This window comes from Triturus cristatus, chromosome 12, assembly GCF_964204655.1.
Source record: "Triturus cristatus chromosome 12, aTriCri1.1, whole genome shotgun sequence".
In the NCBI taxonomy this organism is placed as follows: domain Eukaryota; kingdom Metazoa; phylum Chordata; class Amphibia; order Caudata; family Salamandridae; genus Triturus; species Triturus cristatus.
The window spans coordinates 438,354,540-438,380,959 of record NC_140595.1 but is presented as its reverse complement, the minus strand read 5'-3'; positions in this window follow the sequence as shown (position 1 = coordinate 438,380,959).

Genomic DNA, 26,420 nt, shown 5'->3' with positions numbered 1-26,420 from the left:
ATAATGGCCGTAATATTCTATGCGCACGTAACGTGACGTCATCTTTGTAGGCATATATTTCTATTGGTGTAAAACCGAGTCTCGCTTCATAGCGGCCAAACAACTAGACCATCGCGCATTATTTTCATGTAGTGCAACAATGTTGCGTTTTCAAGAATGTACAGACTCCACCCTCTTTTACCAATAATATATCAAGGGCAAGCCGATTTTACATAACCATAGACCTGACCGCAACTAATTCAGTGATGATAAGCAGAAATCCTCCAGCAGTGTCAGTAGTTATCCGATCAACTACTGTAGACAACTGACAAGTTTCCCGTGAATTCAGAAGAACTCCCACTGAAGGTATCAATGTACCAAAAATGTCACCTACAATCTCTGAAAAACTAGCTTTTTTTTATACGTGTTGGTCCATTTGTGTCTTTATTGTTTCCAGTGAGTCTTTTTACATGATAAACCTTAGGGAATACTATTCCAAAATAGCAACTTCCATACCAATGGTCTGGCAGCCTAAAGTAGGCTTTATTGCCACACACATAATAAATTCCAGGAAATACTGGATCAGTTCCTCCTTTTAGTCCCCATCCGCCGATTATTAAACCATTATACTCACATTCCCTGGAACCAATAAACACATTGTTATATTCTGTTTTTAACCTATGGAGACAGATTTTCCCTTTATTTTCAAAATCTAAAGACATGGCAGCATGAGTTTTGCCACTTGCAAAATGCTCTTCTTCCTCAGCCCATTTAGGTATCTGAGGTTTAGGTTCAGAGGCTCTTCGTTGGAAATCCTGTCTCCTTTGTTCCACTAAATTCAAAAATATTTTCTCTTCTTGTAATCTACAAGTTAAATTGTTATTATGTGCTTCAGCTATATCTATTGTTTTCATGGTTAAGAAATATTCTCCCATAAATTCAGAATCCTTCGTACTAAGGACAGGGTTCATGCTTTTTCGCATAGGAACCTCAGAGAAAATCACATCTATGTTAGAATAATAATATTGCAGTTTTCCAGTTTTATAAAATAAACTTGCTAAAACACTACAGGATATGCCATAGGTTAAGGGTAAATGATAAGTCACTCCCTCTGCTACAGATGTAGGTAATTTCATGCACACATAACAATCACTAACTTCCATAGTTGCTACATGTTTTACTAATAAGTTTGTGAAAACGTTTAAATTGGTGCCATTTTTATTCACAGTGTGATGTAAATCTGACTCATTTGGTGCTTCTAATTCTACCCTATCTCCTTTGATAGTAGCTGCCTTTTCATGTGTGTTAGTGGTATTCTGTACACTTTTGACCATTAAATAAGGTATGGACACAGCTAATATCAACCATGTTATGAGTATTAGAAATATACTACATATACACATTCTGCAACACTTCTTAAATAATTCGGTTTTCCAGCAGCTCTATTGTCAGTCATTCTCAAAAAGGGAAAGAAGATTTTTCTTCTTTATTCCAGTGGTTCAAACTTCGTAACACTGTTATAAAGGGGAAATTTGCTCAAGGGGGTCTCACTTCTTCGTCAATTTGCTCTGCATTAAAATTTTCAATTTCCTCTTCAATTATCTCAAAATTCTTGAACTCTTCGAGAATTACATATGTCCATTCAGGACCTTTGAATTTGTTATTTACAAATTTCTCTCTGGGGCTTCTTCGTTTAGAACCTACAGCTGCTTGCCCAGACCAACTGGATACTTCATCTACCTGCTCTGGTTCTTCGGTTACTGTCTTGAAGTGATATTTCAATCTTTTGATAACACCTGGCCTATTATCACCCTTTCTGATTTGTTTAGCTTGCACTGCACTTGTACCTTCTTCAGATGTTCTTTTGTTTTCGTTGATTTGTGGCACAACGTCATTATTTCTGTCCTCAGATTCTTTTTCTGTCTGATCTTGTGTAGGGCTTACTGATTCACTACTTCCTTCCTGATTGTGTTCTCTTTCACTAGTCTGACCTAGTTCAGGTTCAATTTTTAAAATCGCTTTTTCTGTATTTGCCTGAATTTCTGTAACTTCCCTTATTGGCTCTTGCTCAATTTCCTTTGAATCTTTGTCATCATTTATCTGTTTACTTGCTCTAGATTCTCTCTGTTCTTTCCCAGTCTCAAGTTCTATAAATTTGGTTTCTTCTGTTTGGGTAATTTGTACCTTCCCTCCCTTGTCTTGCTCAGGTTTATAACCTAATTTATTTTCTGTTTCTTTAGCACTTTCCTTTCTGTCTATCTGGTCCTCACTCTTTTCCTGACTAATTTGTTTAGTTTGGCTCCTGGTTCTTACAATTATCTCTGGTATGTCTACTACAGGTATCCAATCATCCTGACTGGTGCTCGGTTGTTCTTCGTCAGCTACTTCAGGACCTATTACTTGAGATCCTTCAGCTGTGCAACCTTCAGCCCCCTTAACCACCTGAGTCAGTTGAGGTTCCTCCTCATCAGGTGCTAGTATTCTTTTAGTGTGGCTTGTATGAATCCAATTAGGCAAGCCTGCACATTTTACAGCTGCTGTTGTGACTAATATAACCTGATGTGGTTTCTCCCACCTTGGTGCTAGGCAAGTCTCTCGTGTGTGATTCTTCACTACAACCCAGTCACCAGGATTCAGATCATGCACTTGAATCGGCTGCCTGACGTCTGCGTCCTCTCCAACCTGGTGAGAGATAGAACGCACTTGGTCAGCCAATTCTTTGCAATACTCCAGTACCAAATCATCAGTTATATTCAACAACTTGTGTCCTGGTATGCATGTCTGCCTCATTGCTCTTCCTATGATAATTTCATGGGATCTCAATCCAGTATTTTTGTGTGCAATACTTCTGAGTCCCATCAAAACAAGAGGTAGGGCATCAGGCCAGTCTAGTGGAGTCGATATACACACTTTTCCCAACCTCAATTTAATTGTGCAATTCAATTGTTCTACCACTGCCTCTGGGCGGTATGCGCAGTGCAACTTCTGTTCAATTTTAAATGCTTCACAAATTAAACAAATTATTTCATTATTAAAATGAGACCCTCTATCTGATTCAATAGTTACTGGAAAACCGCACCGAGGAATGAGCTCTCTCAATAGGTGTCATTTCTCTTGGTGGTGTATGCCTCCACCCATTTTGAAAATAAACATACGATGACAAGTATATATTTTAATCCTCGACAAGCAGGTAACTGAATGAAGTCAATTTGAAGTCTTATGAATGGTCCTTCAGCCTTTCCAATTTTACCCATATAGACTACTGTTCTCTTGCCTGGATTCATTTGCTGACATGTCAAACATTTTTGGGAAAGCCTTTCAGCCGTACCTCTAAACCTTGGGTTAAACCAATCCTGCCTGAAAAGTATAATCATTGCATCTCGGCCTATGTGAGTGTCTCCGTGATACATTCTAGCCATAGGTACAAGCATGCTGTTTGGCAACACAGTTCTATCGTCTAAGTAGACCCACACACCATCTTCATTCCTTTGTGTACAACCAATTTTCACCCACTTCTCTTTCAATGTTGTTTCTACTTCGTTCTGTAGATCTTTCACTCCTTTCCATGTTTCTAATCCTGATAATAGCATAAGTTAACAGCTGTTTTGACAATTTTCTATTTTTCTGTTTGCTGCCATTCGGTATCAGGCACAATGTTGGGTGACATGGTTAGCGTACTGATTGCCTGCAGTCACGCGGTCATTTCCTGACTGGTGTGCGGTACACTTGACCACTGCCACTTCTTTTGGTAATTGTATTGCTTCCAGCAATTCTTTGACAAATTTTAAATTTTTAATGGGAGACCCTGAAGAAGTCAGAAGTCTTGCTGCATCCAAAGCTGGCCAAAGTCATGCACAACCCCGTAACCATACTGACTGTTAGTGTAAATGGTTACTCTCCATTTTTTCCCCTTTTTGCAGGCTTTAATTAAAGCAATCAATTTTGCTATTTGTGCAGACCTGACTCCTGGTAAATAGGATGCTTCGACTATTTCAGCCAATGTACACACAGCATAAGCAGGACTTAATCCTCCCTCTTTATGGCGCATGCATGAACCATGTACAAAGAATTCATGCTCAGCATCATTTAATGGCTCATCTTGTCGTGGTTTTGTACTTAGTTCTGTTACAGTCATGTTCCGGGTCGTCTTTTATTTCCTCATTGTATGGATCTGGTAACAAAGTAGCTGGATTAAGTACAGTACATCGAACAAAGGTCACGTTTTCTGCACCTAAAATGATCCTTTCATATTTTGTTAATCTGCTTGGAGTAAGGTATTGGGTACAAGTTTGTGTTAGAAGAATGACAACTGCATGGGGAACATATACCTTTACAGGGTGTCCCATCACAATTGTCTCCCTTTGCTCCAGACTCACACATGTTGCTGCCATAGCTTTTAGGCATCCTGGCAAAACGAATGCTACAGGATCTAAGGTAGCAGAAAAGTATGCCACTGGGTGTCGCATCAGGCCATGAATCTGAGTTAGAACTGAGAGGGCACAATTATCTCTCTCACAACAAAATAATGCAAAATCTTTTGAATAGTCGGGCATACCTAAAGCAGGGGCTTTACATAAACAATCTCATAATTTCAGAAAGAATTTCGTGCTCTCATCATCCCATTCTATCTGTTCTTTTGCTTGTTTCTTTGTCATTTGTATCAAAGGTTTCGCCAGCATGGAGAACCCCATAATCCACGATCTACAATACCCAACTACGCCTAGGAACATTCTTATTTCCTTCTGGGTTTGTGGCAACTTCATTTGTTTTATTATTTTTATTCTTTCTGAAGTCACTCTCCTTTCTCCGCGTTCTATCTGGTGTCCCAGATATTTCACTTCTTTTCTGCAAAACTCTAGCTTCTCAGGGGATACTTTATGTCCACCTTTGGCTAAATGGTTCAGCAAAGCTATGGAATCTGTCACACAGTCACTTTTTGTTTTTGAAGCGACTAAAAGATCCACAATATACTGTACGAAGACAGATTCTTTAGGCATTACCAAAGTCTCAAGACATTTTTTATAAATCTGATCGAAAATTGATGGACTTTCTGTGTACCCTTGAGGGACACGATTCCAAGCATAAACACGATCATCAAATTTAAATGAAAATAAAAACTGGCTATCTGGATGCAATGGTATGGAGAAAAAAGCATGACATAAATCAATCACGGTAAACCACCTCACATTCCATGGTATTTGGTACAGAATCACTGCAGGGTTGGGCACCACTGGACACCAGGGCACCACAATCTTATTAATCTTTCCTAAATCTTGAACTACCCTATATTTGCCGTTTGGTTTCTCAATGCCAATTACAGTGACAGGGACTACTTAAAATATCTTTTATTATGTCTTGTTCGACCATTTTGTTTATTTCTGCTGCAACTTCCGCTTTGACTTCAGGACTCATTTTGTATTGCCGGGTGTTTGGAAAAACCGCACCTTCCTTTATGGTCACTTTTACAGGGTCTACATCTGTCATTAATCCTACTTCTTTTCCAGTAAAATCCCACACATCTGGATTTACTGTCAATTTTACTTCTTCTGCCAAATCATCCTGTGTTATTATTGAATACAACTCATTTACTTCTGCTCCTTGCTTTGCTAGCATGATTTTGTACATTCCGTCTTCATCTGGGGTTTGAATGGCAACACCATCCGGTGTGCAGAATATGGTGCAATTCATTTTGCACAACAAATCTCTTCCTAATAAATTAATGGGACTGGAGTCGCACACTACAAACTTGTGCATCTCTTTGAAGTTTCCAATGCATACTTCCATTGGCTTTGTAATAGGGGTCCTAATTTGGTTATTAGAAATGCCCACTACTTGGATTGCTTCTCCCGAGAGGGGTAGGTTTGGACTGTCTGCTGTTCTCACCGTAGAACGGGTAGCGCCAGTGTCCAACAAAAAGGTAATGTCATTTCCCTCTACCTTCTCGTTGATATACAGACATGACTGATCTACCGGTAAGGAAGTGCCAAGTACGCAATCCTCATCCCCCCTTCTCAGGCACCGTCATTGATCTTGATCTTCGAAATAAGAATCCTGCAAAAGAAAGTGTGATGTTAGGTAATTTTTCTTACCACTTCCTTCTTGAAATCCGGTGTCCGTACTGTACTTGGCTTGACTCACAGATTTTGGCGTAGGTCAGGTGGCAATTGATTCTGCACGTTTACAACCTGTTGTGGTTGACTCATTATCACCTCATTCTGCATTGGTGGATTTAAATTTGGATTTGGGCTATTATTATTATTTTGTATATTCTTACACTCGTTCTTCCAATGCCCCAATTTTCCTCACCCATGACAAGGGAATTTATTCTTTGCCTCTTCTCTACTTAATCGCCTTTTTGGTTTTTCTCCATTATTTTTGCCATTTCCTTGCCCTTTTCCTGATTTCCCTGCCATGTTATTTAACTGAATTTCTTGCTGTTCTGCCAATTTAACTTGAGCCCACATTACCTTGTGTCTATTGTCAATTTCATCTCCACAGTCCTTTGCATATTTAAACATTTTGTCTATTGGCTTTGCTTGCCAACGCAAATTATGTTGCTTAATCAATTCAGAAATGTCCTTCTTTAATCCATTGACAAATCGATACACAAAATGAGTCATCTCTTTATTCTCAATGCTTTCCACCCCACTATACTGTTTGAACACCTGTAGAAGGCGCACATAGTATGCATGGACTGATACATCTTTTTCTTGAGTTGTTCTGTCTATCTTTACCCAATCTGTCTCCTTTGGGGGACTTTTCCCTTTCAAGAAAGTTATGACTTGGTTATATTTTCTCATTACTTCTTCAGACGTGGGCTCCCATTTTCTTGTTTCTCGGGTACTCATCATTTGGCCAATCAACCGTCATTTAACACTCAGCCCACAAATCAGCCGGTACCACTATGTAAAACAACCCGTCCAAATCTTTCAACAGATCTTTCGAAACCTTCACAAACCTTTCGACTTGTCTATACCATTCCACAGGCTTCTCCCTCAGTTTTGGGAAATCATTTGTAAATGACAAAATATCCTCTCTAGTCCATGGAACATGTACATAACTTCTCTCATTGGGTACAAACCTTCTGCTTTTTCTGTTTCTGTCATTAAATACTCTGATGTTACTCAAGTGGCCTGTGCTTCTTCTTTTTTCTTTTTCCACCCTGCCTTCCATCTGTCTAGTTCTCCCCATTTTTGCAATATCAACATCAATTCCTTGACTTGCAACTTTCTCCCAGACACGTTCATATTTTCTAAATCCTTATCAGAAAATTCTTCTCTATAAGTTTTTTGCAGAACCTTGGATCTTCCCACATCGATTGCCATTTCTAAAGCCAGATTCATTAATTTCTCATGAAATACTCTTGTATTTCGAGTTAAACTTCTGCAAATGAACAGCAAATGAACAGCAATTCTTCCTCATTAAAGGTATTCAACCTTTCCAACCCTACATTTTCTGCTATCACCTCTTCCAACTCTACTCTTAGTTTGAAAACATCTAGTATTTTTGGTGGGGGATCGGGTTTTTCTATGTCTTGTGTCCATCTTTCTAACTCTTCTGGTGTTATTAGTGTGGCACTCTTTGTTCCGGTGGATGGCTCAATTCGCACCTCTTTTGAACTGTGACTCTTCTAGGTATGTCATTTATTTGCCCTCTTATCGACAAGTCCATTAAGGAAATTACTTACTCACGATCACTAGCTTGGTCGTCGACTATTATTTTTCTTTTTCCAGGTTCTATGATTGGTGTAGTCATGACAGGAGTTTTAGAACAGTTTGATTTATCTCCATACAACGGGACAACAGGACCTATAGTCACAAGTATAGTTAGAGCTTCAGGATTGGTGTTTAACTGTGTTATCATCTGTATTAGTTCTTCTCTATTCTTATTTATTACCACTCTTTCCTTTTCTTGAAGTACCCTTTCCATTGTTCCATAATGTACTACTTGTGGCATCAAGCGTGTCTCTAGGAGTGGAGTGCTCGGGGTAATTCTACTTGGCCCTTCCTGATATGGCGGAGGACTTCTCATTAATATTTAATCTAAATAATCTTCATCAGTGTCATCTCCACCTGACATTAAGTGTTTTTTCTTCTCTGTACATTTACCTCCTGTCTGTTCATCAGCCATTAATAAAGGATATAATCCCCCGGTTAACATGGCTTGTCTCCATTGTTTCATTTGTTTGTCTCAAGTTTCAAGCGGAAATTTTGGGTACAAATTACTCAAATTCCTGTTACACCTTGGTCTATCTCGTTCAAATGCCTCAGTTTCCCATTCTTCTAATGCCTTATGCTGGGTCAACCTAGGTCTGGGTTCTAATTCATTCATTCCTGTGCGCAGATTATGTAAAATTCTCCCATTAAATGTTCCTTATTCTGGGAAAGCCAAAATTCCATCATCCTTTGTGTATTCGATCCAATTTTCTAACCATACACAAGTATGATAACCTCTCTCTACCATCATGTAGGATGCTGGAGTTTTCGGAGGAGGGATGAAAATTCCTTCTCTAGTTTTAACAGGCTTCTCTTTCTTGAAATAATTCTTTATTTTCTGCATAAATTACATTTTTCTTTTCTCACCATACATTTTTCGTGATCTTCCTCTTAAGTATTGCTGGTAAGCAAACCTTAAATAGTTTCTATCTGGCCAACTCCCAGTTAATGTGAGATCATACATACACAATCCTTTTTCTATTATTATTCTTGGGACTTCTATGTTTATAGTTACTCAATTTTCCCTCCAATACTAGCACGTCTCTTATTTTTGTATCCAATTAGAACTCAACTTACTCTGTGCGTTTAGCCAATACTAGCGCTGCTTTAAGTGATGTCAGTAGCACTCCTTTTTACTGACCTCTCCTTTACAAACCTTGCGTAGGCCACACACCCGCTGTCTTACCAATCCCAGCACGGCTCTTTGTGACGTCAGTGCAGCACCTGCAACTGACCCCTCCTTTACAAGGTAATGCGTGACTTAAATTTCTCAGAATTTTGTACGTATCTTGCATAAATCGACAACATAAAACATTTGCTACTGTGTCAGATTCTCTAAATTCCAAAGAATAGTCAGTTTTATTTTACTGCGAGTAAAACTTTTCCACCTACTCTTTACACACTACGAGTAAAACCTTTCTGCTTACTCTTCACTCATGCATCAGAGAACCTGTTACTCCTTCCATATTACCCTTTCTAGGTGATATAAGACCAAAGTTTTACCAATGACCTCTTTAGCTACCAATTACTCTCACTTACATACAGAAAATAATCCCTAAAACAGTGCTTCTAGTTTTACCTAACTTTCTGCACTTTTCTTGAATCCTGACAAGTAACTTCACTGCAGTATGGTTTCCATTCACCATTCGCTATTCTTTATTCCCGGGAACTTCAGACAACATGAATAACGATGACAACAACAAATGTTAATGCATATATCAATAATTTCAATTATAATATTTTCAATTACAATATTCCCTACCTAACTAACTAGAACCTAACCATGCCTCTGCTACCAAGCAAAACTGATGGCACGCGGGTCACCAGCTCTGGTCACACATACACCTAATACTCACCTGGGCCCAAACCACATTCATACAGTAAGCTAATGAAACCCCGCTGGCATCAATTTTGAGTAAAACCTGTAATTTTGTTATTCACTTTTACCATGTCTTACCAATTTAATACATTTGTTTCATTTCCTTGATGAATCAGGTTGCTGAGTTAGTTTAAGGTAGAATGACATTTACCTCTTTGCTCGGAATAACCACAGACTCAGGAAGTTTTTGAAAACCTTTATCTAAATAAAGTTTTGTGAGTCAAGCATCAATTACAGTAACCACCTTCTTTTCAAGAGGCAAAGTAAAAAGTCAATCATAGCAGAGTTACTAAAAGATCAATGAAGACGGTACCTGGGAAAGGAGGAAAAGGTAAAGCAGGCATAATAGACAGATTTGCTGATTATATTTACCTATTGGTCAAAGATGAACTGAAATCCGTAAATTGGGGAACCAGATAGAATCTCCAGGACAGGCTACATGTAGATGATCAAGCAGATTCTGATCTGGGAGGATAACTTCTTCTAAAGTACAACGCCAGCGTAGCACCCCTCTCTGGCACTACTCTCCTCAGGTGTCCCTTTTCCGCGATCCCTCTAGACGATTAGATTTATCGATCAGTATCTCAAACTCTCAGACAGAGTTTCTGGCAGCAGCAGGGTCTGAGACAGCGTCTCGGACAAGAACTGGAGCAGAATACGCGTTGGGTCAGTGACGAGTCGGAATGACAGATCTGACAAGTCGTACAAAGTTTCTAGCTATCTTACCTCAATTATACTGTTCTTGATTCGTGTACCACCCCCCAAGTATCAATTTTTATGTCTTCCCTTACTCTGATTGGTTGGGATGAGGAGGTGAGTTCAGCACACCACTTAAAATTTTAACATTTCTCTATGAACCATTGTCTATGTGCCCGCCGCTTAATTTTCTTTTTCCATAGCTTTACTTTCACATGCATTTCACATTACTCAGTAAATTAAACATTTCTTTCAATATTGTTGCTTTTGCTGGGGTCATCAGTTGACTTTCCCAGGCTTCTTCATTCAAGGTGTCCTTGGCTGAGTGACATGGGTGCCGTCATTGTTTTCGGCCAATCTTTATGAGCATGCGCGTAGTAGGGATTCCAGTCACCCTCCGAGGCCCAAATAAGAACTAATAATAAAGTCAGAAAAAAACATGCTAGAACACAGAAACAAATAATTTCACTGTATACCACTTATCTCTACTCTATCCCCATTTACTTATTTAAATCATTTGCATTAGTGTTTAATACAACAGCAGGTGCATTAGCATGTGAGTTCGAAGCGGCCATTTTTAGTGCCATTGCGCAGCTGCAAAACGTTTCCCACCAAAAGCAACAGAGTCATGCTACATAGATGCAGTAGATGCATGCACAATAGAAATCCCGTGTTTTGTTGGCCATTTTAGAACATTCAAGTTACGGGTTAGTAATGCACATCTAAAAGCTTCCCCTAGATACAATTTGTTCGTGGTGTATTGCGGTTTTAGTATTCACGAAACAAATTGGTTACATTATTACAAGTAATTTGAGAGGACTGAATCCATGCAAGTTTCTTTCATGAATCCTTGCTCCATCAGGGGAAGATGATGGAGAAAGAGTTAGGAACATGAGGTTTCAGGTAATGCTGTGTAGTGGCGCGGAGTGAGGTTAAATTGGTCGGTCTAATTTTGTTTCTGTTATAAGGGTGAATTATCATCCAGTTCTCTCCGCTGTTAATTGGCCTTGGAGAGGTGGAACTAGAGGGAGACAGGGATTAGACTCCGGGGCCTGTCTCAGTCTCTCCTCTGTCTAAGGGACTTGATGAGGTGGAACTATTAGGTGGCAGGGACTGGTAACAGGGGCCAGGGATTATTTTCGCTCTTGGTGGTTTAGTGACGTATCATGAGACAGGACGGTGTAAATCGGGCCAACTGCCTCCCTCCATTTGTGTCCTGACCTGTTGCGATCTTGGGGTCAGGCGCCCCCTATTTCTTTCTATTGTATACAAACATATTTTCATCTTTTTTTTATTTTTTTTATTTGCAGCTTTTGTTCCTTTACGAGGTAGAAACCTTTTTCCCTAAAGTCCGCAGAAGAGGCATGAGATGGTGCAATTAGGTGGCAGGCGCTTCCGTTGCATGGATGTGGCTGCACCTCGTTGTTAGTGAGGTCATCGTAACAGTATTGATTGAAGCCGATTGGTCATCGTCATGTGGTCAAGCACTCAAGACCAGCGTCTCCCACAATTTGTAGCTTTTGAAGCGTTGGTAGTGAAATTCTTTTCTTTCCAAACTGCCGAGTAGGCAAGAAGTGGAAGACTCTTACGATGTAACGTTCTGGTCTCACCTCCTCGTTCTTGGGGTCATCACATTCTGGTTGATTGAGCCCGGGGGGCGCCATCTTAGGGTCAGGCGTCCAAGTTGTTTAATAATCTTTTTGTAACTTTGGTATGTTTGAGGAAGGGGCCTTGTCCTGACTGCCAAGTGGCAAGAAGTGGCAAACTCTTACGCTTCAACGTTCTGGTCTCACCCCCTCGTTCTTAAGGTCATCGCATTCTGGTTGATTGAGCCCGGGGGGCCGCTGTCCTAGGGTCAGGAATCCGATTTATTTACTGATCATTTTTTTTTTTTTTAGCTTTGGTATGTTGTAGGTAGGAGCCTTTTCCTTTCAACATGTAGGGTAGGCAGGAGGTGGCATACGCTTATGCTGCAATGATGTGGACATGCCTCATCATTCCTGAGGTCATTTCGTTGTGGTTGACTAGGCTCGGGAGCCGCTATCGTAAGGTCAGGCATACAGTCCTTTGTGATTGCCTAAGCCCGGGGAGCCGCCATCTTAAGGTTAGGCACTCGTGATTTCTTCTAGGCAGGCACCAAAGACCTGTGCCTCCCTCAATCAGGGCCAGAGCATCAGTGTCAGCTGCCCTTAGTATCCTCGCCCGCCGCTTCTCAGCCACTCACCGGCCATGCCTCTGCGATGTGGAAGCCGTGACGGGCGGAAGCCTCAGATGGGGGGTTGCTCACTCCCGTGATCTCGGAGTTGTGCCTCTCCGTGTCAGCCCTCCTTCAGTTTCTTCTTCCGGGCCCAATGTGATGCAGTCTCCGGACCACCCGTAGTGTAATCCACTGATCGCCCACTTCCCAGGCAGCTGTTCCAGCCCGGGTGTGGCGAGGCACGGATCGACGTTCACTGCCGACAATCTGGCAGTGTATACACCACTCGGTTCCAGTTAGTGCCTTGCTCCGGTGAGTGTTGGTTACCTTGCTTGTTACAGGATTTGTGGTGGGGGGTGGGCAACAGGGATTTACACACTGGAGTGATCCCGTAGCCCCGGAGCTCAGTTCCAGAGCTCCTTCCCCGCAGCCATTCAGGACTCTTGGATTTAGTTACGTGGATGGTGTTGCCTTGTGCTACGCTTCAGTTGTTGATCACGCATGGCACTGACCTCGCAGGTCATTATGCGTCTTGTATTGGAAGTATTGGATTGATTTACCCACTCGGAGACGCCTTGTTTCGTGGTTTAGTTTTTACGTGGCTGTTGCACTTTGATTTGGATTACTTCCGGTTGTGCCCCTCCTACAGGTTTTAGGTAATACATGTATAATTTAGGGATACCCCTGAAGAAGGGCAGTTGTTTATGCCCAAAATGCACTGGGATTTACCTATAATTCGTGGGATGTATGCAACTGCTGCTCATCGTATTTGATGGAAGTTTCTTTCGGGAAATATACGAAGCTTGCTCAATACAAGAAGAATTTTTTGAGCCACCATCAGTACTTCTCATAGTATTTTTGGGATGTTGTTTACATTTCGATTTGATCGTCAGATCTTAATTTTTTTTATCTTTTTTTGCATTTACTTACCTGCGATATCTGATTCTGAGTGCAGACATACGTAGAACACTCAATCGGAGTGCTTACGAGTAGTGCACATGAAGTCTATGACCACTGTCCTTGTTTCTTCACTTTTTAAGTAGGGGTTGGGCTGTACTTCCTCTTCGGGTGCACACCAAATTGAATATTTTATTGCTATTGATACATTTTGTTGTTTCATTTGTTTCCACTGAGTGCATACCAGCTGTTTACATTTTCAACTTTCCAAAAGTGGCATTTCAGAACTGCAATTTAAAAACCAACTTCATCATCAGTTGTGTTTTTACATTGTGAGTCCAGAGGCACCATATTTGGGTTTCCCATCTCCTCTCAATTGCAAATTACACATATAAAATGTGATAAGGCAATCCCAATGTTATCCTATGGGAGCGATAGGCCTTTCAGTAGTAAACAAACAATTGTATTGCATATTTCACTACCAGGACATGTGAAACTTAAAAGTACGTGCCCTACTTTTTACAATGCACTGCACTCTGCCCATGGGATGTCCAGGGCCTACTTTAGGGGTGACGTCATGTAATAAAAAAAACAATGCTTGAGTCTGGCAAGTAGATTAACTTGTCAGGTCGAAATGGCAGTTTAAAACTGGACACACCGACTCTGCAGTGGCAGGCGTAAGTCATTTTTAAAACCAATGTTACCATGTTTGAAGTAGAGGGCACAAGCACTTTAGCCCCTGCATAGCAGTGGTGAAGTGCTCATGTTCCTAAGGCCAGCAAAAATGAAGTCAGCACAACAGTTAAAAACAGGAGGTGTGATGGGCTAATCTCTATTCGGTTTTATGAAATTCATCTGTGTTATAGTGAGTGGTACACAGGGGAACCATGATTGGGGTGGATCACAATACCTGATATAGGTACCACATTAAATTAAGTGTTAATAGGTGAATGGGAATTTTAAAGGCAACACTATATTCCAGGTGATTGCCCCACTGAGAGTTATTTATTTTTTCATACTAGGCTCTCTCATAGTCATGTGAATGGTCACTTGTGGCACTAACTATTAGTGGAAGGAGTTATGCTTTTACAGGGTCCGGCCCTATGCCAAATGCACTATCCCTTAAAGCTTTTCTTATTTTGTGATGAACAATATTCTCTGGTCACCTTCATAGTTCTGATTCACTGCAAAGCCAAAGATTAGATGAGAGTGGGGTGTTACAGTTTGGCAAAAAGTATGTCAATTCTTGAAAAATCCTTTTAGGGAATGCTGTCCTGTCACATTCACTGACCTGGAATCTCAATGGGATTGAGCATCAAAAGAAATTAATCAACCTACACATTAATTCAGTAAATCTGTAATGTTTACAGACCATACAAACATGCAAGCACACCCATACCATCCATTACCTCTCCTCTTCTGGATCCAAATGGGTCAGCAACATTCTTGTTTCCCTTGGTTTCAGTAACACACAACAGAAAAATACTATCAATTGGTAAAGCCAGTACCAAGGTGCAGCTAGGGAAGGGAATCTGTTATTTCGCCATGAGCGGGTTGGAACCTTGATGCAGAGTATCATAGTTAACTCAAACCCTTGTGTTGTCATAACCCTAATCAAATGGCATCTGCACATGAATGGCTCATGCATTCACATCATGCCACTATACATGTTTGTTAGAAATGGGGGTCTCTAGTTGGCAGAGGTAGGTACCTTAGTCCAAATAGGGGACCTTGCTTCTGGTCAGGGTAAGGGGGATACACTTCTAAAATAAACCCTACTCACTCCCTTGGTAGCTTGTCACAAGCAGACTGGCTCATCTCTGAGGCAGTGTGTAAAGCATTTTTAAACACATACAGTAATACAGTGAAAACACTACAAATGGACACCACACCAGTTTAGAAAAATAGTAAATCTTCATCTAAACCAACAAGACCAATTACGATAAAAATCTGACATACAATACTCTTGAAAAATAGTACTTGTGCAACATGCCATTTAAATTGCAGGAAAACCATTAAAACACAGTTTGTCTGACTCGGTAGCTCCTCCTGGGGCTTCTGCGATACTGAATTTGACAGAGTCTAACAGTTCCAGCCGACTGCGTCGATATGGGCCAGCTAAAGCGTCGACAGACACAGTGCCTTTTTTGTTGCTACCAACAAGTCAGTGAGAGTCAGTCGGGGCAAACATTGAGGTCGCATTGTGAAACGGAGCATTGTGGCGGACGTTGTCCTCACAATTCGGTGCAGGCAGCAGCTCATTGACGGAGTTGGTGAGACCAGGGCTTGCGTTGAAGGGTGAGACAATGCTCGCTGCGGTGCTGGCAGGTCACGGTGCGGCAACGGAGCTGGTCTATGTTCGGGTTGGGCAGCGATGGAGTCGGTGACATCCTTGCAGCGTGTAGCGAAGCGGTGTGTAGTGCGGTGCCCACAGGACGCGGTGCAAGCAGCGGTTTGTGGACGGATTCGGTGAGACCAGGGTTGCCTTGCGAAGTGAGGCATTGCTCTTGGCAGTGCTTTCAGGACACGGAATCCTGTGATGGACTCGATGACAGAGTCGGTTACCCTTTTTGTTTGCAGAGATGATCAGAGATGGTGCCCACAGACAAGGTGAGGTCTTTGCTGTTCCTGAGACCTCTAGTTCAGGGGGCAAACTCAGTCCAAACCCTTGCAGAACTTCTCTTCAAGCAGGGGGACAAAGCAAGCAGCAAGGTCCTTTCTCCTTTCCTTGGCAGCAAGTAGCCACTGCAGGCCAACCCCAGACAGCAACCAACACAGGGCCAGTGTTCCTCCTCAGCTTCTCCAGCTTCTCTTCTTGGCAAAGGTTCCTCTTGATTTCCCAGAAGGGATCTAATGTTCTGGGGTCTGCACCCCTCTTTTTATACACCAAAATCCTTTTTTCTCTGAAGGCAGAGAGTGTCTGTACCCAGCCAAAACCAGTTCTGTCCTCACTGGTGCAGCATCCTGGCAGGAGGTGGAGACAGCATCATTGAAGGCAGACCAGGCTCATTCAGGTGAAAGGAAATCTCCTCCTCCTACACTAAATGCAGCCCAGGTCTATTCAGCCCAGCCCTGACTCATCCGACTTCTGGAGCCATTGCCCCTCTCCAGCCCCTGTCATCCAAAAGCCAAACATGCAATACACAAACCTAGCAGAGGCACACAGGATGGTTAGGCAAGAAAATATCTACTTTCTAAAAGTGGTATTTTCAAACACAGTATGTAAAAATCACCCTCACTAAAAGATGCACTTTAACATTCTGAGTTCAGGCATACAAATCGTTATTTTCCTACCTTGTTCCCAGGGCCAGTTATGTTTATAAGATGTTGTAAACAAACTCCACATTCTGTCCTATGGGAACACGTAGCCGTGTAATAGTGAAAAACGAAATTGGTAGTGATTCACTATCAGGACATGCCACACATACCAGGGCATTTCCTACCTTTCACATACACTACACTCTGCCCACAGGGGTACCTTGGGCCTACCTTAGGGGTGTCTGACATGTAAGAAAAGGGAAGGTTAGGGCCTGGCAAGTGGGTGCACTTGGCAAGTCGACATTGCAGTACCAGACTGCACACAGGCTCTGCAATGGCAGGCCAGAGTTACAGTTACAGGCTTCTTGTGTGGGTGGCACAATCAGTGCTGCAAGCCCACTAGCAGCATTTGATTTACAGGCCCCAGGCACACACTGTACACTGTACTCGGCACTGACTAGTAAATCAAATAGCTAATCGTGGAAACACCAATCCATACCAGTATCTTTAGATTCTGAGTTCAGGCACACTAAACTTTATCTTCCTATCTTGTCCCAATGGCAAGTTATATTTATAAGATGTTATAAACAAACTCCCTATGGGACAGATAGCCTTTCAATAGTGAAAAACGAAAAATTGCAGTATTTCACTATCAGGACATGTTACACACATCACAACATATCATACCTTTCACAGACACGGTACCATGCCCACAGGCATACCTTGTGCCTACCTTAGGGGTAACTCACATGTAAGAAAAATGAAGGTTATGGCCTGGCAAGTGGGTGCACCTGCCAGGTAGACATGGCACTACCAAACTGCGCACAGACACTGCAGTGGCAGGTCTGAGTTACATTTACAGGCTGCTCATGTGGGTGGAACAATCAGTGCTGCAGACCCACTAGCAGCATTTGGTTTACAGGCCCTGGGCACACACAATGCACTGTACTAGGGACTTAACCGTAAACCAAATAAGCTAATTATGGAAACATCAATCAGTATACACAATTTACAGAGGAAACACTTGCACTTTGGCAATGAACAGCAGTGGCAAAGTGCTCAAAGCATCTAGACCAGCAAAACGGAGTCCAACACACAGCCAGGTCTAACAATGTAAAACTGTGATTTAACACACAATGGTCTCCCAGATGTAAATCCAAAACAAAATACACTCCCCAATATGGAAGATGCTCATTACCCCCTTTTGATGGCTTCATTGCAATATGAAGGTTACAACAATCAAAATGTTGCTAAATCATATTTTCTCTTCCGGATCTTTAACTATTAAGTCATGTAAATAAACCAGTTGTTTTTAGTCACAAAGTGGTATTGGATGTATCAGTTAATGGGATACTGTGCTTGTAAGGAGGGGGCCTTGATCTTTCTGATCAGCAGTTCTTAACATTTTGACTTCTGTGGAGTCCCACTGAATCTCTACAGGAAGTCAGGAACTCAAAGGAACCAATCAATGTTTACGACTCGGACCTAAAAAAACAATGCAAAAAATACATACATTATGAATTATCTTATTTAATTCACAAATTAAAAAATATATAAAAAAATAATAAATACAAAATATTGCTCGGCAGCAGCCAAACAGTGCACTCTGTTAATATGTAAATATGAAAATTATGCAAAACAAAAAAAAACTATGTACGTTGTCATGCTTTAGTTTGAAATGTTAGTAGACCTGGTTTTAGGTTGATTTCTTTCTTCTAATGGCATTCTTAACTCTTTCACACAATATTCGGACCTATAGAAATACATTGCCTATCCTGTTCATTGTCCTATGCACCTTCTGCTTATGTTTTTTGTTTCGGATCAGAGTGCTCGCTGCTGCATTCTGCAAATTAAAAAATTATCATACTATATATTTTTTTTAATTAACAATTTGATTTTGTGGGGGAAATGGTAAGTGAAGATTGGTGTTGCTGGATGTCATAGAGCGGCCTTCTGAGATGTTTTTGTGGTTTGTACTCTACCTGTGAGTACCTTTTCAAGCAGAGTGTTGTGAAGAGATTGTTACCAATGTGGAGCACACAGTACCATGTTGTGAGAGAAGGTACAGCTGTATTTTCGTATTGATGGAACTATGGCTGTACTATAATCTTTCAGAGAAAGCATGACAAGTGTAGCAAGTGCTTGGGTTCACCAAGGAGAAGGCTTGCAGGGTGGAATTAGGGGAATCTTGAGTAAAATTAAATATATTAATCAGGAGTGGTGAATGGGCTTTTGGCGGCTGGGTGGGCGATGTTCCTCACTTTGAAGCCACAACAATCAGACCACATGGCAGGAAGACAGAAAAGACATGACATCCACGGGAAATGACGTCTAATGGCTGTGAGCAGCTGCAGAAAAGAGCTCAGAATCCAAGAAAGATATCGAAGTGCACTTTTAGAAGCAATAAGGCATTCTCGCATTTTACATAACAGAATATGATTTCCAACAAAAACAAACTGAACTGAACTTTGAAACAAAAACACAAAGCTCTGCTTTAGCAAGCGAAATGAGTCTGTGCCAGGCACAAGGAGATGCAATTCCGCTGTTTGGCGGCTAATTCCTCTCAGAAGGGATGAAACGCCACGTCTGGGAACGTGCAGACGAGATCGCCCGGGACAGACCTGAGCCGGCTGCTGGAAGGCAGCAATCACAGCCATCCCTTTCCATTTTACTGCAGCACGCAAGTGGCCATGTGTTATAAACAACACCTAGGTCAGCGCCACGCGCGGCAACTGCATCTGACAGACAGGTCATTCTCCACATGACTGAAGCCAGCTATTGCCATTTTTAAACTGTCCGGTTGATTTGCCGTTTCTCAACACCAGGCTGACCAGTTATTAAGTTTAGCGGCAACAACACTTTGATTGAAATATGTCACCGCAGAGCTGTGAGGTGCGAGGGTTCTCAATCAAGATGGAACAGTACACATTAATCAGCACTTGGCCTTGAAGTCTGACCCTTTCAGCTTCCGGGATTGCCAGAGGAAAGTGATGTCTGCCAATGGGGAAAGGTCCTTCAACCGCTGCAGCATTCTCTGGCCAATCCCCGGGATGTTTTCTTTCACAAGCGCCTTCGAGTGTGGCTTTGCTGATATCTGCAGCCCGCCTGCCCTTCGACCTGCATTTCCTAACCTCCAAAAAGCACCCCCACCTTAAACAACGATTTCTGCTAATTGGTTTGACGAGTTTGGGCTCCTGTGTTTCTATTTAATCCTTTAGCATAACACATTTGTTTCTACTCCATTTTTGTATGTGTATATTCCTCCCCTTCTACCACCCCCGACCAAAACAGACGAGGTTGAAACATTTCAACTCCCCGAAATCATACAGACAAAAGCTGCACATCAAGTTACCAAAATACAATATTAAGGTGCTTATTTACAGGCCGCTTGCGCCGCCGGTACGTCACTTTTTCCCATGTTAAAAGTGACGCACAAGTGGCGCAAGGGGCTTGTAAATAAGCCCCTAAGTGGCAGGTTTACAAGGAAGTGCCACAGTGGGGCAACGCAAGGCCTTCGGCTGCGCCACGCTGCGGCACTTCCATAGCACAGGAATGCAACGTATTTACAATAATACGTCGCATTCCTGTGCTCTCCCTTGCACTGGTGTTACAGCAAACAAATGATGGACGGAATGCTGACGATGCAAACATTCTCCCCCAGTCCAAAGATCTGGGTTAAATCCATTGTTCTCTTGCCCACTACGCCATCCCAGTTTGGACCCAGCCATATGCAAATCAGTCTTGACCCTGTGCCCCATGGGAACAGTCCAGAACGAACTGCCTGGACCAGAAACAAGCATCCTGGGACCGGTTTCAGGGTATGTCACCCTTCTTCAGCCAGGCTAGCTTGACTCTAGTGGCACAGTGAGCAAGGGACCCACGTCTGGGCATACCCATCCCACGTAGGGCGAAAAGTGTTACAGCAAACAAATGATGGATGGAATGCTGACAATGCAAACATTCTCCCCCAGTCAAAAGATCTGGGTTAAATCCATTGTTCTCTTGCCCACTATGCCACCCCAGTTTGGACCCAGCCATATGAAAATCAGTCTTGACCCTGTGCCCCATGGGAACAGTCCAGACCGAACTGCCAGGCCAGGTCCTCCTTGGATCGGAAACAAGCATCCTGTGACCGGTTTTAGGGTATGTCACCCTTCTTCAGCCAGGCTAGCTAGAATCCAGTGGCACAGCAAGCAAGTTCTTTTGCCCACTATGCCACCCCAGTTAGGACCCAGCCATATGCAAATCAGTCTTGACCCTGTGCCCCATGGGAACAGTCCAGACCGAACTGCCAGGCCAGGTCCTCCCTGGACCGGAAACAAGCATCCTGGGACAAGTTTCAGGGTATGTCACCCTTCTTCAGCCAGACTAGCTTGAATCCAGTGGCACAGTGAGCACGGGACCCACGTCTGGGCATACCCATCCCACTTAGTGCGAAAAGTGTTACAGCAAACAAATGATGGACGGAATGCTGACAATTCAAACATTCTCCCCCAGTCAAAAGATCTGAGTTAAATCCATCGTTCTTTTGCCCACTACGCCACCCCAGTTTGGACCCAGCCCTATGCAAATCAGCCTTAACCCTGTGCCTCATGGGAACAGTCCAGACCGAACTGCCAGGCCAGGGCCTCAAACTGGAACGGCATGGTGAGCAAAAAACGATGGATTTAGGCCCAGATCTCTGTACTGGGGTGAATGTAAGAAATTGTTCTGCATTCTGTCCATCAACTGTTGTTTTTGCATTTGTCACCCCGAGAGGGAAGGGGATGCCCAGGCGTGGGTCCCATGCTCTCCATGCCACTGGAATCAAGCTTTCCTGGCTGGAGAGGGGTGAAACTCCGAAACCGGTCCTAGGATGCTTGCTTCTAGTCCAGGGAGGACCTGGCTTGGCAGTTCGGGCTGGACTGTTCCCATGTGGCACAGGGTCAAGACTGATTTGCATATGGCTGGGTTCAAACTGGAATGGCATGGTGAGCAAAAAAACTATGGATTTAGGCCCAGCTCTCTGTACTGGGGAGAATGTATGACATTGTTCTGCATTCCGTCAATCAACTGTTGTTTTTGCATTTCTCCCTTGCTCTGGAGCACAAACTGCTGACATGCGCTGGCGCAGGCACCCTTGCACCATGGTGCAAGGATGACTGCGTCATGGGGAAATTGTTTTTGTGCAGGAAGGGGCATCATCCTGCACAGAAAAAAATTACTACAGGCATTTTCCTCTTTCAATGTGTGCTGTAGAATGCAGCATGCATTCAAAGAGGAAAAAACTAGGAGAAATTAAAACACTTCTCCTCGTTGCTCCTCTCTACCGTAGCATTCAGTCACAGTTCCAGATTTATGATTCCTCGTAAATCTGGAAATGTGTCTTGTTCCATGGGTGATGTGTGGGAACACCCACAGCAACACCCATGGCACATCCTTCTCATGCAAAGTGCTGCATGTAAAGGGGTCATATTTACAAGGACAGGAAAAGCCATACAGGGTGGCTTTTCCTGTCCTTGTAAATATGGAGCAGTAACATGCGCCATCAGTACGTCACAAAAAGTGATGCACTGGTGGCGCAGGGGGCTTGTAAATCTTCCCCGAAGTGTTTAAACCCGAGATAAAAGAATAATACTTTAGTTGGTAATATGCATTACTTTTCTAAAACATTTCGAAAAAGTTAAAGAGATGATACAGATAGATGCATTTTAGAAGTGATTTTGTTAATGTCACTTTGGGGAGAGAAACTCTAGCGAAGTATTTAAACAGCATTCAATCAATGAAAGAGGCTTCCTCCTGGCAGTTATTCCACATTCAAAGGATATCACAATTCAGCAGAAGTAACCAGACGATTTGGGATTGTGTATATAAACCTTGAGGTTTTTGCATGGACATATTTTACCTGGTAAGAAAGTGAAAGAAAACCACGCAAGAACACTAATTCCTGAGTTTGTTGCCCATTTACAGGTTGAAAACTTGTAGTGGTGCATTAATACATGGAAATGCTGTACCTTCGTATCAGTGTTACAGTTTCCATCCACTTGTAATCAGAGACAATGGGCTGTATGACATTGCCCCTTGGTACAAGTTGGCTTCTTTCACCCGGAGCGAAAACTGCAGGCAAAATAACCCAAGTTGCCATTACAATTGTGAGTGCCCTTGGAAAAAAATCCAGACTTGATAATTCTGGGCCCGAAGAGACCAGGCTTGTGTGTAATAAATACTGCATGTTGGGGGGGGGGGGTGTGTTGTCCACCGTTGCCTAGCCCCACCCCACCTCCTACGGATAATCCTCCCCAGAAAGCAACAAGTGTGCCATGGACACCGGACACCCCCCTCCACGCCCGAGCACCTCACCCACCAACGCTCCCATTGAGAATTCCCACTCGCTAAGAGCAGGTGGAAAATGACAATAATGGTAGCAAAAAATGTCCTGTATCGTACCTGGCAAATCGGGGTCCAAGCAGTTGTTCGCTACTTCAGGTAAAAAAAATTGTAATGTCCAAATTTTGTTGTGGAGATAACTGCTGATAATTTTTACCCTGGTCCTCTGGTATCTCCACACCTAAGTATTGCCAACTCATAATGAGTCATAGAGAATGAACTTGGGGCATATCTACAAGGCGGCGATATGAAATTATCACCACATTTGCGGCCGTTTTCGGCCGAAAAGCGGCGATAATTTTATCTCTATATTAGCAAGGTCAAGCCTTGCCTTAGCGCCTGAATTCCTAACGCCCATCTTTGCATCTCTAATGAGATGCAAAGTGGGCGTTCCTCCCCAGGATAACGGGAGAAATGTCGCTAAGCGACATTTCTCCTATTATCAAGCCTCACGCAAAGCAGCATAGCGACAAGAAAAGTAGCGATAACCTCTGTTATCGCTACTTTCCTAACGCCTGCTTTGAAACTGACTTAGCCATGATATCCTATGTAAGGTGGATATCATGGCTAAGTATGTGATGCCCTATCAGCAACCTATCTCCAAACTTCGTGGGATTATCGCTGGGTTTCCAGCAATAATCTCACGTTTGGCAGTTAGCGCTAGGATTTTTATCGCTTTTGGGATAAGCGTTGCTAATAGCACGCTATCTCAGCTATAAAAATCCACGCTAGCCGGCGATAATTATCCTAGCGCTAAGTGCGCTTAGCGATAATTATCACCGGTTGTTGCTGATATGCCTATTGGTGCGCTAGCTTGGGGTGGCTCGTGTCTTACCTATTTGAAGAGCTGGAGCAGCACTATTTTGCCAGCAGTAACTGGCTGCTCTTCACAGGAACTGTTAAGACGTGCTGGTTTTGGCTGTAAATATAGAGGTGTTTGTTGACATTTCTAAATTAAACTACAGTACATTACAAAATACCATACACATAACAACTAAGAAGACAATCGAACCATTAAAATACAACATAGCATAACGTAACAAAATAGTCAAAACAGAAAGCAACAATCGCAGTGCAGTGCAACAAAAGCATGTTGAAATAACGCAGCAGAAACACACAGTAGCAAAAAAGACAATAGAGCACATCACCACGATAGAGAAATGCCTGTTTGTGCATGATCACCACAAACATTTTGGACTGATGCTGCTGGTTTTTGGCTTCTGACAGTGCGCTAAGACCTGCTAATCAGACGTCAGTGCCAGTGCTTTGATTTTTAAAAGTGTATGTTTAATTGGCTTATGCCCAATTGTCATACGGTTACTTACTTATATGTCCGTAGCATATGGCACCAGGGGTTCCCAGGGTGTCCCTCATGGGCTGCAGCACTTATTTTACTACCATGAGTGTGACAAAGTAAAACATGTCTCCAAGCCTGCAAACTGCAGACTGGTAGAGCAATCATAACTGCTAACTAGACTTTGGCATTTAAACTAATGACAAAGTCCAGACCATGCTTTTTATTATATATATTTATATATATATGTCACCTCAAGGTAGGCCTGTCCAGCCCTAACACAGGGTTCTTTAGATTAAAAAGTAGGAAATTTATTTTTATGTGTCCTAACAGTAAAAAACACAATTTTTTGTTTTTTACTGTAGAAAGGCTATCCACCCCTTTGGCATGAGACCACTCAGTTCTGCTTTCTTATGAATAGGACTACTAAAGATGGTACTTCAAGGTATCAAAATGTTGCTCGGATATGAATTTGCCTTGAAAAAATGAAAATACAAGAGGCGTTTGGAAAAACAGAAACAAGTTGGTTTAATTAAATGCAGCAGCCGGGAGAGCATCAACAGAGTTGTGTCTGAAGACTGTCTCGATGTACAGAGGTTTTGGCCAACATTATATACAGTACTTGAAATACAAGAAACTGCTTACACATTCTTGTAGAGTACGTCAATCCAGGCCCAGTCATGAACCATAAATTCAACCATCTGATAAGGGAGCAAAGGTGGCTCTTCACTTTATGGAGATACAATGTGGGCAGGTGTGTATGTGTCCAGATGTCCGGCATGCTGAGCATGTGATCACTGCGTATAGTGAGCATGCTGTGTTTTGATTGGCTACATGTGGCAACTGACGTTTCAATATTTTGGGAACACACGTCTTTGGCCAAACATGTTTTTTTGGAGCCAATCTCCTTGGACCTTTTGTGGTGTAGCTGCTTATCTGTGGGATCGATCTGGTTTTCCCCTATTTGCACTTTTGTCTTCGAGCTAAGTGTAATCCCACCTATGACTTATCAATCAGTAGGCTTGGGTTTGGGTCGTAGGGCCTGTCTGACCATACATCTCTGACTTGGGGTTGACGGGGGTCATCTCGGGTTGATTTGACAGCAGTGATACTAGTTTGTTGTTACATGTACATATAACATGGGAGTCATTGATATTGCATTTACCAACACTCTCACTATTGTGTGTACATTTTGTCATGGCGTACATTTATATCTTATTTACTGATATTGACATTGTTATGTGCACATATATCATCGTGTACATTGACATTGCATTCTTCGATATTAACACAAATAATTATTACATTCAACCCAGCCTGATGTCTAATTTAATGGATTTTTTTATTATAAGGCAATTTTAGAAATTTGCCACTCTCTTCCCAAGTTTTCCAATGGCCATTTAGAGTTCCTGGCTGTTAGAAATGGGGGTCTCTAGTTGGCAGAGGTTTGCACTTTTGTCCAAGAAGGGACACTTCTTCCTTGTCAGGGTAAGGGAGATACACTTCTAAAATACCCCTGCTCATCCCCTTGGTAGCTTGGCACAAGCAGACAGGCTTATCTCAGAGGCAGTGTGTAAAGCATGTGTGTGCACATACAGTAATACAGTGACAACACTACAAATGGACACTACACCAGTTTAGAAAAATAAGTAATCTTTATTTAAACCAAACAAGACCAAAACGGCAAAAATCCACAAAACAGTAATCAAAATATAACTTTTAAAAGGTAGAAACAGTTCTGTCCATAGCAAACTATAGATGCAACACTTTCAGCACAAAGTACCTTGGATGCGTCAAAATGATAAACAAAAACAGCTTCAGGGAAGGTAATGCGTTGGTTCCTTACTCCAGGGGAGGTGGTGCGTCGCTTCCTTAATGCCACGCAGGTGAGATGATGCATCAGTTCCTTACTGAAGGGGAGGTGATGTGTCGGTTTCTTACTGGGCGGGGAGGTGATGCGTTGGTTTCTTACTGCGGCCCCAGCGTTGATGTACACTTGGGACCCGGGTGCGATGCATGAGGATCAGGGATGCGTGGGTTCTCGATGCGGCAGTGGTGACGGCCTCGGTCCCACAATGCATTGGTTCTTGCAACCGCACAGCAGGGCCAGCGTCAGAATCAGTGTGGTGATCTCGGCCT